The sequence below is a fragment of the Ursus arctos genome, unplaced genomic scaffold, assembly GCF_023065955.2.
Source record: "Ursus arctos isolate Adak ecotype North America unplaced genomic scaffold, UrsArc2.0 scaffold_33, whole genome shotgun sequence".
Lineage (NCBI taxonomy): Eukaryota > Metazoa > Chordata > Mammalia > Carnivora > Ursidae > Ursus > Ursus arctos.
Genome location: NW_026623019.1, coordinates 8,069,159 through 8,086,788, shown reverse-complemented (window position 1 = coordinate 8,086,788; position 17,630 = coordinate 8,069,159). Strand labels below are relative to the sequence as shown.

Here is a 17,630-nt window from a genome sequence, read left to right as displayed (position 1 = left end):
GAAAGCAAAATATTGTCAGAGACTCTGCAGACCTCTTCATCTGTTTCGTGCCACAGCCCTTAAACTGACGAGGCTCCGTGAGGCCATCTGAGTGATGTTGTTGCGGTTGTGTCTGTGCCATGGGCTCAACAAATCATGACGACTGTGGTTATCAGTTGATTCTTACAGCCATCCCATCCCCCAGCCTCATGATCCCATGTAGCCCAGACACGCGTCAGTTTTCGTGCTAAGCGGTTGCAACAACCTCCTGATTGCTTTCCCTGTTTATACTCAAGCATCTTTGCTTTAGTCCCCCTAAATCCATTACCTAGCACCCCTTAAACGATCGTGCTAAAACAGGCATCTGGTGCTCCCATTTCTCTCCTTTAACGCTTCACAGTTTCCCATGTCCGCCAAGGTAAGGTCCAGACTCACCAGTGAGCGCCACTGTGATCTGACTTCTCCAGCACCCTCCCACGGCTCCTGCAGCTACACCTTCCCGTGGATTCTGCCATGGTGACCTCCTCTGGTGAGCCTCTCCCAGCATCCACTTCAGGCTTTAGCCCTTCCTGCCTGCGTGCCAGGCGTCAGTCTACCTGGGCCAGTCTTCCTCTTCCCTTCCTAACTCCGCCTCTGCTTTCTTGGTCCACCTCCATGTCTGTCCCTCTCTACTGCCACCTCACAGGCACCGTCACATATTCCCTGAACAACTGCTGTAGCTTCCTAACTGGTCTCCCCTCTGCCTCTGCTGTTGCTCCCTTCTAGTCCATTGACCGCCAGGGTGGTGGTAACCATCACGCAAGCCCTCTTAACCCTTTTCCTGTCACGCTGGAGATAAAGAACAGCATCTTTCCTAGGGCCAGTACAGACGGGCCCTTCCAGGCGCTGCTGTGTCTCCAGCCTCGTGCTCCTTATGCAGCTGGCTCCAACGACCATGACCTGTGAACGCCTTTGCGTGTCAGGTTTCCTTCTGCTGCAGCTTTTGCACCTGCTGGTCCCTCTTAGCTTGTTCATGTCTCCTACCCATTGCACAGATCTCAGCTCAAGAACTCCTGTCAGAAGGAAGCCCTCCTTGATCACTAGTCTAGACTTTCTTTATTCTGCACTCTCACGGAAAAGTATTCCTGTTCTTCGTAGCGCCTGCCTCGGTCTGCAGGTGGTTGTAATCATGGTCTGACTCTGACCCGAAAGCAAGCTTCATGAGATAGGGATGACACCTGATTTTGTTCGTCATTGCATTCCTAGCCTAGTACAGTATCAGGCACAAGAGGGAAGCATTCTAATCCATCAGTCAATCAGTCCTCCAAGACTCTTACTTTGTTTGGAAAGCCCTACAGTCATGACCACTAGCATCCCAGGTGGGACTGGCCTCCAGCAGCCTGTGAATGTGTTGGAGCACAGACCTTTGTTCTGTATTATTTTCCTTGCCAGTCCCTTAAGGATCTCAGAGTCCAGAGAGAGAAGCGATATCTTAATCAACTCTACATCCACTATGCCTGACACGTAGATGGTGAACGATACATTCGTCAGTAAGTTTTTTTAAATTGAGGTAAAATTTGCATAACATAAAATTTTAACCATTTTAAAGTGTCTAACTCCGTGGCATTTATCACATTCACAATGTTGTACAATCATCACTACTGGTTTCAGAGCATTTTCATCACCCCAAAAGGAAGCCCTTACCTGTTGAGTAGTTATTCCCCACTCCACCCTCTCCCCACCCAGCTCCTGGCAACCATTAATCTGCTTTCCACCTCTTTAGATTATTCCATACTGGGACATTTTGTACCAAGGGAATATAAATATGTGGCCTTTTGTGTTTGGCTTTTTTCACTTAGCATAATACTCTCAGGGTCTCTCCATGCAATAATATGTATCAGGACTTCATTTTCATGGCTGAATAATACTCCGTTGTGTAGATACATCACGTCTTGCGTATTCGTTCATCTGATAGTGCTGTAAACTTCCATACACGCTTTTGTTTGAATTCCTGCTTTCAGGCCTTCCGCTGTATACTTGAAGATGGAATTGTGTCACATAACTGTATGGTTAGCTGATTGAGCAACCACCGAACTGCTTTCCAGGGAAGCTGCGTCATTTTACATTCTCACCGGCGGTGTATGAAGGCCCCAATCATTTCTCGACATCTTCACTGACATTGTTATTTTCTATAGTTGTCATTTTTTTAAAAGATCTTATTTATTTATTTATTTATTTGAGAGAAAGCAGAGCAAGAGAGAGAGAGCATGAGTTGGGGTGAGAGGCAGAGCGAGAGGGACAAGCAGACTCCCCGCTGAGCAGGGAGCCTAATGAGGGGCTTGATCCCAGCTGAGATCATGACCCAAGCTGAGATCATGAACCAAGCTGAAGGCAGACGAGTCACCCAGGTCCCCCTGTAGTTGTCATTTTTTGAAGCAATCAGTATTATAGCTACCCTAGTCGGTTTGAAGCGGTATCTCATTGTGGCAGTACCACTCCCTATCCGTTACGATGACTACTACTAAAAAAAATTAAAAACAAAAAAATCAGAAAAGAACAAGTGCCGGTGAGGATGTGGGAGAAATTGGAATCTTTATGCACAGCTGGTGGGAGTGTAAACTTATGCCCAAAGGAAAACCTACTGTATGAAGACAGTATGGTGGTTCCTCAAAAAATTAAAAATAGAATTGCTCTCTGATCCAAGCAATTCCACTTCTGAGTATATATCCCAAAGAATTGGAAGCAGGGACTGGAACAGATATTTGCACATCCGTGTTGATAGCAGAATTACTTGGACTAGCCGAAATGCGGAAGCAGCCCAAGTGCCATTCAGCAGGTGACGGACACACAGAACGTGGTATGTGCATGTCACGGCTTACTACTCAGGTTCGAAAAGGAAGGAAATCCTGTTAAATACCACAACCTGGATAAAGCTTGACGACATTGTGCTAAGGGACATAAGCCTTTCGCAAAAAAGACAAATATTGTCTGATTCTCCACTGATGCGAGTAGTCACATTCCTGGAGACTGGTAGTAGAGGCTGGCTGCTGGGGGCTGCGGGGGAGGTGGGGAAACCATAGGCCAGAGGCTGAGAGAGGCTTCCATTTTCTCCAAAGAGGCGGAATGCAAGCGGGCACGCACATGGGGTTGTGGCCTGGGTGTTTCACTGTCTCCCGTGTTCCTCCGGCAGCAAAAGGAGGCTCTTCCTAATCTAAAGACTCCCTAGCAGTTGGCAAATGATGTGAGGCATGGCACGTAGAAAAGAAGTCCCAAATTGATAGCAACGGGAGGAAAGGAACCCTAGAAAAAATAACTGAGAAGGGACTGCAGTTCGCAAAAGTACCATTAGAAACTATTTCTGGAACGGAAGAAGCAAATGAAGACTTCAGAATTTGTGACAAGACAGCTGACCAAGAAAGAAGAGGACATTCTAGAGAAAAATGCTGAGGCCCGGAGTGCCGGCTGATGAGCAGAATTGTTGGCTGCTCAACTTCTGGTTTCAAGACAGAAAACCACCCTGTTTTCTGTAGGTAGCAAATATTTATTGCCTGAGTGTTAGTTCTGATGACACAGTCAGCAAAGTATGATATTTGTAAGCTGGTGTTTTATAAGCGGCAGTCATGGTAGCACCCACTGAAACCGAAAAGCCAAAAGCCCTGTTCAGAGTCCTATATTTTGGGATTCTTTTTAATAAAAATTCCTATTTATTTTGTGTCAGGAAGAACACCAGGGACTAAAATTATTTTGAAAAGAGACTAGATGAAGTACAACTCCTATCTCCCCCTGCAAAACAATAAGTAATTGTATCCAAGTAAACTTTCTTGTCTAGCTGTTTGAGGGAGTCCTTAGGTTTTTCTTAAAATGATTATTCAGGAAAAAAATGTTCAGTTGGGATTATCCTTACTTTTTATAACCCCTTTTCTTTCCTGGTATGTGGCTTTTAGCCAGTCCTCTGATTCTTAGAATGCTTCCGAAAAAGATGAATTAAGGAAGAGGAAAGGAAATTCAAATAAGTCAACGGGGGCTGCTTGGCAATAGTGAGCATAAAACATGTGGTTAGGAAGAGGTTGAAATGAACTGAAATCAAGGCAACTGCTTTTTTCAATAGTACTTGCTATTTCTATCCTCCATTTCCATAGAGGGAGGGAAACCGAAATGGTATAATAAAAACAGCTAATATTTATCCAACGAAGCATATAAGGTGCCAGGGCCCGTTCTAAATGCTTCACACGTATTAACTCACTTAATCTTCACATCAGCCCTATTAAGGACGGAACCGTGGAAGCCTCCATTGCTAAATTTTCAGGAATTTTGTGAGCCTGTTGGTAGCTTGAAATCAGTCATTGTGGGAGTATTTATTTATACCATGGAAATCGACATATGTTACAAATCGGGGCTTTTGGGGGGAGAGCCATTTGTTAAACGTTTTCTAGAATACCACTGCTGTTGTCCTTCTTTCACAGATGGGGAAACTGGGACACAGAGAAGTTAGGTAGATTTTCCATGATCATGCAACTAGTAGTTAAAATTGGTAGCGAGGCAGCACGACTTAAGATCCCAAGCTTTTCACCATCATACCATACTGCTTCTGATATGACTAACTTGCATGGGCTGGATTTAGAAAGCCTAGGGCTCTAATTTGGACTCTTCTACTATCCACTGTTTAAGCTTTCTGGGCCTCAAGGCATTTTATAATGGAGCTGTTACAATCTAAGAATGTTTCACATTGATCTCTGCTATATCATGAATGAAATAGATTATGTGAAATTGCAAAATAGTCCTTGATTATCCCCTTCCTTCCATCCTTCCATCCTCCCTCTCTCTCTTCCTTCCTAATTTTGATTGTGTCTTTGCTATGAAAGTAGGATACATGTAAATCTCTTCGGACTTTTGGCAGCGTTTAAGGAAGACTATAGTGAATTTTCTCCCTAATGCTCCCATACCGCTTTCCTCATTATCGTAGAAAGCAGAACAGCTGTGCTGACAGTGAGTATCATCATCATCATTAATAAATATTTATTGAGCATGCCCTTTGTGCTGAGCTCTGAGGACACAGAGAGGTAGAAGATAAGGTCCTAGGAGCTTGCCCAACAAGTGGCCCAGAGAGAGAGGAGAGGAGCCACAGTGTGTGGGGAAGACTTTCTGGGGGAGGGAGGAGCACCTGAGCGGAAGGAAGCGTCACCCAGCAGGTGGGCATCATAAGTCGGCAGAATGGTTTGAAGGAAGGCACCGGGACAATGATCATTTCTGTGTTTGGAATAATAAGTGATGCGATTTGGCCCAAGGAGAAGTTCTGTAATAGGAGATGAGGCTGGAAAGGATGGACTGCTGTTTGAAGAGGGCCTTTGAGCTTGGCTCAGGAGCGAGGGCTTCATTTTTTGAGCAGTAAGGAATCACCCGTGGTGCTGAGCGCACCAAAGACGCGGAAAGTCTTGCTATGAATGAGGTGAAATTTAGCCAGGTGTGTAGCATGAACTGAAGGAGAGAGTCACTGGAAATGGAGATAACAGTAAAACAATAATCTATTACGAAAGCTTCTCCAACATGGAAAATCCTCATGGAATAATTAGAATTGTAAGCAAGATACAATTAGAATTGCAGACTGTGGTTACAACAGTACAAACACCTACCCGGTGGGAGAGGCTGGGAAGAACCACAGCTGCATTATCGCAGTGACTGGATTGCGCTGGAGAGTTATGGGGGATTTTTTCTTTTTCTTGAATCAAATTTTTGGTTATGGGGTCATAGTTAATCATTGTGAAAATGTATGTAAATAAAAAAATGGACAGAAGAAGAGGTGCTCGAAGGGGACACATATATTAGGTAAAATGAGAAATGATGCTTTAGGCAGAACAAGATAAAGGAAAACCCTCCAAATGCGATGGCTTTGGGGCAGCTGGAGATATGGGGCTGAATGGAGAGCGATCAACCCTTGACACGGGGCTTTGAGAGTGAGGGAAGGGCTGAGGAGTTGGAGGGAGCTCACAGCAGGAAGCACTGAGCAAGACCTAAAACTTGGGCTTGGCCCGAGAAGGTGTGGAAGAGGAGGAAGAAGGGAAATCCATAGACAGGCCTGAACATAATTAACCCAAGAAGGAGGAGTGTTAAGACCTGTTAGGACAAAGAGGCAAACAGAAGTTAGTTTATAAACTCATTTCATTTACTGAGTGTTTTTCTCTGTGTTGGCACCATGATATGTACATTACCTCCACTGGCTTTTGTAATTCTCCTAACGGTGCTTGTGTTGGGTGCCATTGTTATGTTCTCCCCATTCTACGGATGGAAAACCGAGACACAAAATACAAGATGGCGCAAATCCTTCCATTTTGTAAGTGAAGGTAAAAGGGCTCACAGGTCAAGGTCACGTGACTTCTCCAGAGTCGAACCTGGCTTGAAGAGGGGAGCTTTCGTGGGAGGGAGGTTATGCATGCAAATCCCCCTCGATGGTGGCCAGCCCACCACTAGCACTGCTGAGCCTTGGCACAATTTGTTATGGATTTTCACAGCTGATATCGAAAGGACTTTGGTGGTATTTCCTCACACTTACTTTCCACATTTTCTCAATATATAAATTGTCTAACTCTACAAATTTTGATGCTTATGTCTCTCGGTGTTATATGGCTGCTCCAAGTAGTTTTCCTAGTTCATTATCAGTACTGTATCCGATGTCATACATGGCAAAGCTTTTAAAGCCTGGTAACGAATCCATCGATGAAGTGAGAGGGGGCAGGGTGGACAGTATTCAGAAGAGAGGAGGATCTGTGATCATTTAGCAAAATGCTGATTGGAAATTATTTCAAGTGATATACATTGGTGTTCGACCCTACAAAACAAGGTGCTTAGGTAGATGCCTAAGTGACCTTCTCTTTCAGTGTGTGTGTTAATAGTGTCTTTGAAGCAGAGAGTTACTAGATAGTTTTGCTCAGTTTTCAAGAAAGACCCTGAATGCACCAATCAGTAAAGGCCAGATACCATGCCCTTCGTAATGACTAACGACCAACAAATCCATCACGAATCTATTAAAACCTCAGGCCCTGGAAGCATACTAGCAAATTTCACAGTCTAAATTCTTACCAAGGTGGGAAATTTTATAGATTTTGCTGTTAACATAATAATGCATCCTGGTATTCACGTGAAAATGGAATCACGAACTGTAGTTTTCTTGTTATTAATTCAAATTAGGATATTGTATCTATTTTACTAGATTTCCAAAAATCTAAAACTGTTGCATCTGCAGTTTTGGATGTATTTATGGTATTAGTTGGCTTTAAACACGGTTAAATTTTACATTTAGTATCTTACTACAGTTGTGGGGGTGGTACTCACAAACCAACCCTGGTTTGCGTACTACCAGTATCTTTGTAAAAGTGACTTACAAAGAATGATTCTATTATAAAAATAGAACTATTATTGCTATACTCTGAAGTCTCTACAGAAAAAGAAAATAAAAGGACTTGATAAATCACTATTAATCTCTGGCTATTTGCTGATTATGTGGAAAAATTAAGCCTGGAACTGACTTGTCTCATCATCATCCATCATTATTTACTTGGTATCTACACACCAAAAAAAAAAAAGTCCAAGTAGAGGAGCCTGGTGGAAATTTTTATTTTACTATGTTTCATATGATACCTTCCATAAAGTCTTGATCACGAGACCCATGTTTTAATAACCTGACCTAAAAAAATATTTAGGTGAGGGCAAACAGTTCCTCAGATGTGTATCGCCTTATGGGTCCAAGGAGTGTTTTTCAACTCACTGTGCATTCTGAGTCATAGTGGGGTGTGTGCCGCCGTGAGAACAAGAAATAGAATAGAAACCGTTCACTTCAGAGAGCACTGCTGTTAGTAAGGGTGAGGGTCGTTGGAGGAGCCCTTGTCCTTACAGTGTCTGTTAGCCCGAGATCCGTTCTTCACTCTTCTGCTGGGCTCTCTGAGGCCAGTGGGGCCGGTTCCTTTGGGCTGCACTTCCCAGGTGCCTGTATCTGCTGCAGTCAGCCCCTGGGAGGCCCCGGCAAGAGACAGGACAGCTGGAGGACAGGAAGGAAGGGGAAGACGGGGTATTAGTCCCCTCTTCTCTTTCTGCCTCTGGCTGCGTCTCCAGCAACAGCTGTGTCTCCACAGTGGCTCTGAGAACCCTCCTGGCTTCCCACCTCTCCAGGAGACCTCGGTCTCTGGGCTCCGTGAGTTCTGCCTCATCCCTGCTCCCGCACCTTCGGGCTGATTGTGACTTCTTACTGTTGGTGCTCTCAGCTCCACGTCGGCATCTCAGCTCTTCCCTCGCCTGGGTAAACAATTTCCTGAATTAAATTCCTCCGTTTTCCTGGTTGGACCCTGACTGGCACCATTCACTGTATCCCTCAGTATGTGTGTATCGGGTCATGATGTGGAATACATTTCGTACTGAGAGTAGTTGTTAAAACAGTTTGAAAGCCACAGTCGATGAAAATAAATTTGACAGCATGTGGTGGATAGTGCTGGGCCCGTTTCTTCACTTTGGCGTTGATGGCTATTACTGAGATGGAGAGCATGAACTTGGAGACTTTTTTCCCCTCTCTTTTAAAAAGGGAAAACAATGTGGTATAGTAGAAAGTGTACCGACTGGGAGTGAGGACCAAGATTCTACTCTTGGTGGGTGGCCATGGGCAATCCAGGTAACCATGTGTTCTAGTAAAATTTGCTTCCTTTGTGCATGGAACCAGAGGCTCTGAGATTGGTCTGTCTTTTTTCTTTTTATGAAGATTTCTTATTTATTTATGTATTTGAGAGAGAGAGAGTGTGAGTGAGAGAGCAGCGCATGACCAGCAGGAAGGGACAGAGGGAGGAGGAAAAGCAGACTCCCCGATGAGCAGGGAACCCAATGCAGGACTCGATGCCAGGACCCCGGATCGTGACCTGAGTTGAAGGCAGACGCTTAACTAACTGAGCCACCCAGGCGCCCCGGCATGTCTTTTTTAAAGGGACTCCTATAAGAAGTTATAGTGTTACCATTTGAAAGAAGGCATTGATAGATAGCCTGTGACAGGTCAAAGACCAGAGAGACTAGCATTTGTAGGCTGTTTAAAAGAATAGTCACTTACCTAGATCATTCCATTATACTTGCATTATTTAATTATTTTCCTCAATTGGTAAGTATTTATTTATTACGTTAGCACTAGAAATAATAGCTCAGTGCTCTGGTCATAAGTTCTTAGGGAATAAACTTTGATGTGGGCTGTGGGACCTGCACAATATATCAGGTAACGGTGGTTACAGTCATTAATGTCAGTAAATAAATCACACCGTAAGATTGAGGTGTCACATAAAGACAGATGCCCCCATAGGTAGATATATTTTTTAAGTCGTTCAATAAAATATAGGTAAAGTGGGAGGTGTCGATCTCTTTAAGATGCAGACATACCCCGCATGCCCGAAGTCCTATTAAATAAACAGCGCTTCATGTTATGATGTTCTTTGACCTTCTCAGCAATTCCCTTGCTTTCCTCCATATGGAAGAAAAGTCTGTGACCAAAAGGCCCCAAATTGTCCTCAAAACAGTAAAATCCCACAGATAGCACAGTGTCTCTGGTGAGATAAGCCACGGAATATGCACAATCCCAGAGCAGATGTGAGCTTCTCCCTCATGCCCAGCCCTCCCTGAGGTCAGGGACTGTTCAGCTGAGTTTATCTGTAAGGGAGATAAAAGCTAGAAGCTTCCTGCCTGGCAGTAAACCTTGCCCCGTGCAGAATCCAGACACTTGCCACCCTTTCCTCAAACTTTGTATACTTGTGGTTTTTTGGGTTTTTTTATATTCATCGCTTTCTGGCTGGTAACACCAGCGACAACTAAAATAGAGCCATGTTGTTGTGGAATGTATTTTATCCGCACCTGTGGAGAGAATCAATTTTTTTTTTTTTTTTGGTCCCCAAAGCAGACTATTTATCTCCATTTCTTTAAAGAGTCATCTAAGGTAATTTTCATGCTTATTTCTGTTTTTATATGTTCCTGGTTTATTTTCTACTCTTCCCTTGAATTTACATAGAACGACTTCAAGTACGGACAAAATAAATGGCTGGAATAAAACAACAGCAGATTGCGCTCTTGTGTGCTGAACTTGAAGCAAGAATCTGCTGGGTGATGTGGTGGAAGTCAAGCCGGAAAAGGGTCGCACACACACGAAATGCAATGAATAGCCATGGAAAAGATAATCCGGTAAGAGCCGAACGTGGTCTAAAAGTAAAATGCTGCCATAAAATCTAATAAAACCGTGTGGGAAAGGGATCCGGCATATTCCGCCCCCGTGGCCTTTGGTTGAGGGGCTTGGAGAAGAGCTACAGTGGCCCACTGGTACAGAAGCATGCTGTTCAGAGAAACACAGGGCAGTCAGTACAATGGCCTGCCAAAGAAAAGTTAAAATATTTGAACAATTGGTGACAATAAAAAAATTTTAGGCTCTGATTTCTTGTTCTGATCCCTCAAATGCACCTGCCCAAAGATGTGTCGAAGCCTCAGAGATACGTTGAAGACAACATTTGTAAAATCCTTTCTTGTCTGGTCAACAATATATAATGGAGTATTATTGAGAAAATCCTTCCGAATGAAATTATCCTCAGAAAACCCATCTCCAGAGACAAATGAAGCCTTCCTTTGGGCAGTTAGAATGCATTTGAATTATCTAGAGAAATATTGAGTTCTAAATGGTTTTTCTAAGGATAGACATGATTGGACATATAAAGTGTGCCTGCTTCATTTTATGAAAGTTAAGGGAAAGATTAATTTCTTATCAGAAAAGTATCCTCGATCATTAATGCTGCTGATACCTCGATGGCAGGGCTTCTTACCCCCTGTGATGAAGATCCCCTTGGGAATCTGATTGAATGGATGGACTCCCTTTGCAGAAAGTGCATCTTAACATGATCATGGAATTTCAAACACGGTTTCAAGGGATTGTCAAATGCACCAAAGATCGTTTATATTCTACCTCCCCCTGGTCCCATAATGGGTTCAGAACCCTGTATTGATGACAAATGATTGAACAGTTTTTACATGAGCCACAAAGATCACACTGAGTCTGGAGTTTTACTAAGCTGGGTTAAAAATTCTGACTTCATCACTCAGTTCTCTCCAAGTTGTTTGATCACATTCCCCTCGCAGTTAAAAAGGAAAAGAATAAAATAACAAAGAGTATGCTTATGCATATTTTTTCATAATACATGTATTCAGTATTAATATATCAAGTGCATGATAAAACATACACAAAAGAGAAGTTAGGAAAGAATGAGATGAAGATGAAGAGAATAAAATATCTTGCTAATCATGATGATATCATACTCTATCAATAGCTAATATCTCATGGCAATATATAAGCTCAGATCAGAATTCATCGTTAATGATAGTTCATAGAAATCCAAATTGCAAGTAGTCTTGAATAATTGTGAATGTTTTTGACCTATTTCTTGTCAGATCCAATTAGACTATCGTTGTTTTCATGTTTCCGTATGGCTGGAAAAACTCTGAGAACCAAAAGTGGCAGATTTGATCTTGATTTTCACCTGTGAGTGCATTATCAGATTTATCTCAATCTTCGATTTCTTTGAAGGACCCTTTTAAGCCACTTGTTTTGCAAATAAGAGAGTTAATTGGTTAAAACCAGACAAGACACTTTGTGGAAGGTGTAAACTTCAGGCAATGTCAACACCCTGAAAATAAAAGAACAAGAGGGGGCGCCACTGTCACCCCTCTGCCTGAGGCCCTTTGGTAGGTGCTCCACATTGATGCTGGGCACATGACCACTTTCCTCGGCACCACGTAAAGGTCCTAGGTAAATGAATATAATGAACATTAGTAAATATCTTCTCTTTTTGGGCATTACATTTTCTAAGCATTAAAGGAAAAAGAAATAGAATTTCTACTGTTCTTTCCAAATCACAGTGAATTGCCTTGCGCACTTGGCTTTGGAGACCCCTGCCTTAGGCAAATTATTTCCTGCTTCTCAGTTTCTTCATCTGGAAAATGGGGATAATGTCACAGAACTTACAGAGCCCAGTGGGTAAACGGCATATGTAAAGGTGTGTCCACAAACCCTGGCATGTGATTTAAAGGAGGAATCAAAGGAGAAATGCTATTTCAATGATTACTACTCTCTCACGCGGTTGCCAAGTGTACACTCCCGTTACTCCCAGCCTAATTTAAACACCAAACAAAACCTCCTCTCAGTGCCGTCTATCTGACTGCAAGAGCTGTAGTTTCTCACCTCCCACCTTACCCCCAAAACAAAACGCAACAAACAAAACAAAAGCATATTAGCCTTTTCAGCTTGGAAAACAACGGAATCTGAACTCTTAGTAATCTCGTTCATTAACATGAGAATTACTCATTGGGAAGACCCGTTAAATCCTATCAGATAATTTTAATTTGGATCCCTGAAGTTGTGGGGTTTCTTGTTTGCTTCTTGTTTTGTTTTTAAACAACATACAAAGTACTAGACATCCGGCTAAGTGCTAAGGTTTCCAAGATGAATTGAACTTGCTCTACGCCCTCCAGGCACTAACCATCTAGTGGAGGATACCAAACAAATAATCGCATCAAAGTGATAAGGGCTATAATGGAGGTAAACACTGGTTGCTATGGGAGCAGAGTAGGATAAGCAGCTTCCTTTGCCTGGGGAGGGCCACTGGAAGGACGCTGGGCCACAGCCGAGTCTTGGAGGATGTGGGCTGAGAACCTGCATTTTGGTCAGAGGGAAGTATATCCAGTTTGGTCCCTTAGCAGCCAGCAGATAGACCAGGTTTCTGGAGCCCAGGGGTTTGAGGAAGTCAACAAGGCTGACAGAAATCTGTCCATGCTCAGCCTTGGATGAAATGCTACCCCTGAAATTTATCATAGAATGGACGGGAAATAGACAAAGGCTCTTGAGCTAGAGGGTGATACCATCACAAAGAACTGGGGTGGTATTTTGGAGGAATGACTGGTGAACCAAAATCTCTTGAGACTGTTGGTGGGGAAAAAGGAGAGAGAGGCGTGTTTACCTCTGTAGTAAATTTACTTGCTAATTCTAAACTCCTCAGGAAAGTAAATGTCGGCTAATTCACTGTGCCCAAGTTTAGGTTCCATTACTGCAGATGAAGTATTCATTCCCTAAGTGTCTGACTTGCTCCTATTTGAAGCTAGGCAACATTTCAGCCAGCATTACCAGTTGCCTGGTGGGATTACAAGCTTCCTCACGTTGTGCATGGAATTTTTCTTTATGAGGATGTTATAACCAGATATCAATTTTCAAACCCAACAGCCACTCTAAACAGAACATCAACCACAGCCGACTTACATAACAAGTGAATGTGGCCATACAGACATGAAAAAGCGACTTCCCTCTCTTGATGCCAAACTAGAAAGAGAAAAGCAAGTTCAGAGAACACATTATGACTCATCAAAGTCCAAAAGGAAAAGCTTCATGTGACTATAGCATCCTGTGCAGCCCCTTGGGGTCCTTTTAGCCTGCAACCATATTGGCTTTTGTGTGGATCTTCTGCGAAACAAAAGAACCCCATCATTTTCCTCCTTAACATCAATTGTTAAATGTTGCTTTCTCTCAGAGATGTAGCTTATGCTCTACGTTCTACAATCTTTTTTTTTTTTTTCCGTACTGAGTGAATGCCTTTTCATTTCTCCTGAGTGTAGGCCTTATTTTTTAACATTTCTACTTGCTGCAGTGCAAGCTACAAACAAGACGATTCTTCAGAGGGAAGACCTGAAGGGAGAAGGTGGTGCTTTCTTAGACCAATACGAAGGGGAAAGGAGGTGCAATATCTGTATTTAAGCTCTACTCCCAGAGATAGATTTTATTTTTCAATTCCCGTAGTCGAGCATATAATGCATTGATACCAATCCCTCCAAGTCCTGAATCAAAATTTTATATGAGCTGAAGAATATACACATATAGCAAAGCGAGTGTTTTCTTCTCTCCTCTCCCTCTGACAAAATGCCAGGAGGAATGGCCAGTCTCTTCCTCCAGTGTCTTACCAAGATGATCGTTCTCTCTTTGAAATCTGGCATGGCAGGTGAAGGTGGAATCGTAAAGGGATCAAAGGTACTTACGTACCAGGAAGGAAAGGTGTGAAGTTGGCATGCCACAGAAACAAATTGGGCCTAAAAAAAAAAATTAAAACCTAAAATTAGCTAATGTAATAAGCATGGCCATTAGGAGAAGGTCCTTTTACAGACAACTAGGTTATTTGGCTATATTATTAGTTGCAATTTATGAGGCAGTTAGAAGTTATACTTTTACTACATTGCTAATTTTAAGGTTTCTCACAGTTTATTTCCCGGGTAAAAGTTATACCGGCATATCCTCGGGCAGAAAAACTAGTTCTTACAGTCGACTCTTCAGGGCATACTGTATTATTTCTCTTAGATGCGTTTTCTTTTGTTGTCCTGAGGCTCACTTTGGGATAGACAGGAAATTATAACGCTGAAGTTACCAAGCAAGTAACAAAGCCTTAGAAACTAGGGGGTGGCTTGACATTGACACTCCTAGCCGTCTGAACTTGGTGCCCTTGCAGACTCTGCCACCCCTAGCAGGGGACAAGCCACGTAAACCGTTTTTGCCATTTCCTGACCCTATGCAGCATCGGGTGCACTCTGCTTTGCTTCTCGTCTTCAGCTTCTCCAGTGCCTAGTTCCAAGCATCCTAGAACTGCATTTCAGACCCTGTTGCTCAAAGAGTCAATTTTACAATAGCAAAATGGTCTTAAAATAGGATTTTACTCTAGGGGGAAAATCCTCAACCAAATAGTCACAGTGCACTTTGAATGACTAATTGAAGCCATTACATTACAAAATAAGGGATACATCATTCTTTTCATAACACTACCATATAGGAACAGTTTTAATTTTAAGAGTCAAGCACTTACATTAATCTGAGTCTGAAATAATAGGCCCCTGATTTAAAATCTCCTAACATTCTTTCACACTTCATAAAACTAAAAATAAAATTGTCTCAGCAAACACTGACCTATTCCGCCAGCCAAAGAACTGTATTTCAAGGAGAATTGGAACAAGAGGTCTCAAAACTGCCAAGTGCCAGCAGTTTACTGTGTGGAGCCTTAATCGGTCTTAAATGCGAGGTGGGAGAGAAGAGCCTATGGACTGTACAGGATAAGAGATTTATTCTCCTTCTTAAATCAAAAGCAGATTCCATGCTTCAGCTGTCCCCTAACCCGCTCGCCCCGCCCCCACGGGGTTATTTTTCCATATTTTTGTATATATTTTACTCGAAGATGACAGGTGAGGGAAGCTTAAAGTGCCAGATCTGGTCCACAAAGTAAACAGAGGGGTTAGGGTGGGCTTATTTATTTACAAAGCGTTCAGTCTCTCAGCTGTTTTCCCTTCCTTGGCATTTGGAAGCTTGCCGTCCTTTAGAAAAGAGGCAGATTTGGCAGGAATGTTCTTTGTGCCCGCCTCTTTTTACCGGCGAGAAAGGGGACAGATTTATAATTACAACCTTGAGTGGGGGGTGGGGGGGTGGGCAGGAAAAGTTTCAGCCGGCACGACAATGCCTGTTTTTTCTTTCACGGTCAACGCCGTGCGACAAACAGCTTCGGTGCCACTCGGAGCCCTCCCCTGTCCCCTCCCTTTCCCTCTGCAGGCTCGCTCTGGCAGGCGGAGGCACAGTTAAATTCCAGCACCTTCTCCACATACCCCCAAACTACTACGCGCTATTACTACGGCTGTCCTCCCTCTCGCGGTGCCTCCCCTGCTTCCCCAGCCTCCCCGGGGGAGCCCGGCAGCGCCCCCCCAGGCGGCCGGCCGGCAGAGGGATAACGGGCGCCTAACTCCTCCAGGGCTTGGGGCTCTCTGCGTCCTGCGCAGTTTCTGTGCTCCAGGCACGAGCACGGCCCGAGAGCCGGCGCCTTGCAGACACACACGGATCCACGCATACAGTAGAGCTGTCTAGATCCACATTCTTGCACACCGCCCCCTCCCTCCCCCGAGCTCCCGGAGTCGCTGAGCGGGGCGAGTGACAGGCGCGTCCCGCCAACCCGCGCCCGGGCGGGCAGGGAGGAGCGGCGCGAGGGGCCAACTGCGGCGCGTCTTCCGGCGCCCGTGGAGGCGGCGAGGGTGGGACGCGGGGCGGAGCCCGAGTTTAGGAAGAGGAGGGGATGGCTGTCATCAATGAAGTCATATTCATAATCTAGTCCTCTCTCCCTCTGTTTCTGTACTCTGGGTGACTCAGAGAGGGAAGAGATTCAGCCAGCACACTCCTCGCGAGCAAGGTAAATATAACTTACAACTCCTTTCTCCTCTTTCCCCTCCCTCCGGCCTCCCGGCTGCAGCCGCCGCACAAACCCCTCCGGCACCGCGCCGCCTTCGCCGGGGATTATTCATTATTATCCTAATTATTATTTATTGTGCATGCACGGAGACCAAAACAAACAGGCGGGCCAACCGCCACAACAACAAAAAAAGCCCGCCTCCTCCCCGCGGGCCTCAGGTGGAATGCTCTAACGACAGCTCCCGGGCGGCCGTGGAAGAAACGGGAAAGTTTCAACCGAACCTTGCTGTTCTAATAATAACAGTAATAATTACTACTTCGGGGAGGCGAGGGGCGGGGGGGAATCCCAACAAACCACAGCCTTGACCCTAGGTAGGCAGTCAGCGATGCGCTGCCAACTCAAGGTTGCAACATACACACTCTCGGCAAGGTTGCAATCCCCCCATCCCCTTAAAGCTGGGGGAGGGGGGAAGGCTGGGGGATCCGGGAAGAAGATGGAAAGGCGACAGTTCACCCCAAGCAGTCCTCCCCGGAAGAGTTGGAAGGGGAGCGGGAGAGGAGGGCGAGGAGCCCGGGCTGGCGGCGGGGCGCCAACGAACGCGGCTGCCACCCGCTTCACGGGGACTTGTTTAAAGGGCTCCCGTTGCCGAGACGCGAGCGGATCGCGGCGGGAGAAGCCGGAGCTGGCGCGCCGAAGAGGCGGCAGCCGCCGCCGCGGGGCGGGTGAGTGCCGGATCGGAGGTGTCACCTCCACTTTGCGCGTTCCCTCGGGCGGGGATGAGGACGCTGACCGGTAGGCAGGCCTTTAGGCAAAGGGGTTACCGGGGCGCTGCGCCCGGGGCTCTGCGGACGGCCCTGCCTCTGGTACCTGGCGGCCGCGCGGGCTCGGGTGTTGAAGTTCGGGGTGTCCGGCCCGGGCGGCACTGCGGGGAGGGAGGGAGGAGGCCCCAAAGAAGGAGGTCGGAGGTGCCCGCCGGGCTCAGTTACCCTGCCCTCCCCCTCCCGGGGTTTGTTTTCTTTTGCTTGGCGTCTTCCCCCAGCTTGAGCCGCGGGAACCTCGGGCGTGGGTCGCCCGCGGTCGTCCGGGTGCTAGGGGCTCGCTGGGGCCCGGGAGAGCCACGGTGGCTGCGAGCCGGGAGGCCATGATCCGGATAATCCTCTCTGCCTGACTGTCACAAACAGGACCCGCGCGCACCCGGGCAGCAGTGGTGGCGTTCGCCGGAGAAGGGGAAGGGCTGCGGGGGGGCGGGGGAAGGAGGGAGGGGGTGGCGAGGGCGGGAGGCGGGGAGACCGGGTGGAAGCCTCCTCCCAACGATGACACGCACCCCTTCCTTCTCGCTCCCTGCTTTCGAGTTTGCTTTATTCCCATCCCAACCTGATTTACCCCTTCCTCTGCTCTCCCCCTCCATCCGGCCGTCTTCCC

The 17,630-nt window shown here is 45.6% G+C and overlaps 1 protein-coding gene and 2 long non-coding RNA genes across 8 annotated transcripts in view; 2 read left to right on the top strand and 1 right to left on the bottom strand.

The window, feature by feature from the left end:
• LOC123002114 (uncharacterized) overlaps window positions 1-13,602 on the top strand; it is a 54,351-nt gene extending 40,749 nt beyond the window's left edge. Inside the window, exons 10-11 of the long non-coding RNA XR_008956847.1 lie at window positions 9,980-10,149; window positions 13,226-13,602. This is a non-coding gene — a long non-coding RNA (uncharacterized LOC123002114). The remainder of the gene's footprint in view (window positions 1-9,979; window positions 10,150-13,225) is intronic.
• Window positions 7,551-17,426, bottom strand: LOC130542354 (uncharacterized). Of its 2 annotated transcripts, XR_008956849.1 has the most exons (3): window positions 17,076-17,426; window positions 13,262-14,082; window positions 11,310-11,754 (listed from the first exon to the last, which is right to left on the bottom strand). It is a non-coding gene; the product is annotated as an uncharacterized LOC130542354 (long non-coding RNA). The 2 variants fall into 2 exon arrangements; XR_008956848.1 differs by having other exon boundaries at window positions 7,551-14,082.
• The window catches only part of SMARCA2 (SWI/SNF related, matrix associated, actin dependent regulator of chromatin, subfamily a, member 2), a 170,567-nt gene continuing 169,016 nt past the window's right edge, over window positions 16,080-17,630 (top strand). For 4 of the 5 annotated variants that reach the window (XM_026519295.4, XM_026519290.4, XM_026519296.4 and 1 more), the window contains exon 1: window positions 16,080-16,208. The gene's annotated coding sequence lies outside the window, so the exon portion shown is untranslated. Of the gene's footprint in view, window positions 16,209-16,842; window positions 16,931-17,630 lie in introns of those variants that run through there. The other variant, XM_026519293.4, reaches the window with a different exon arrangement.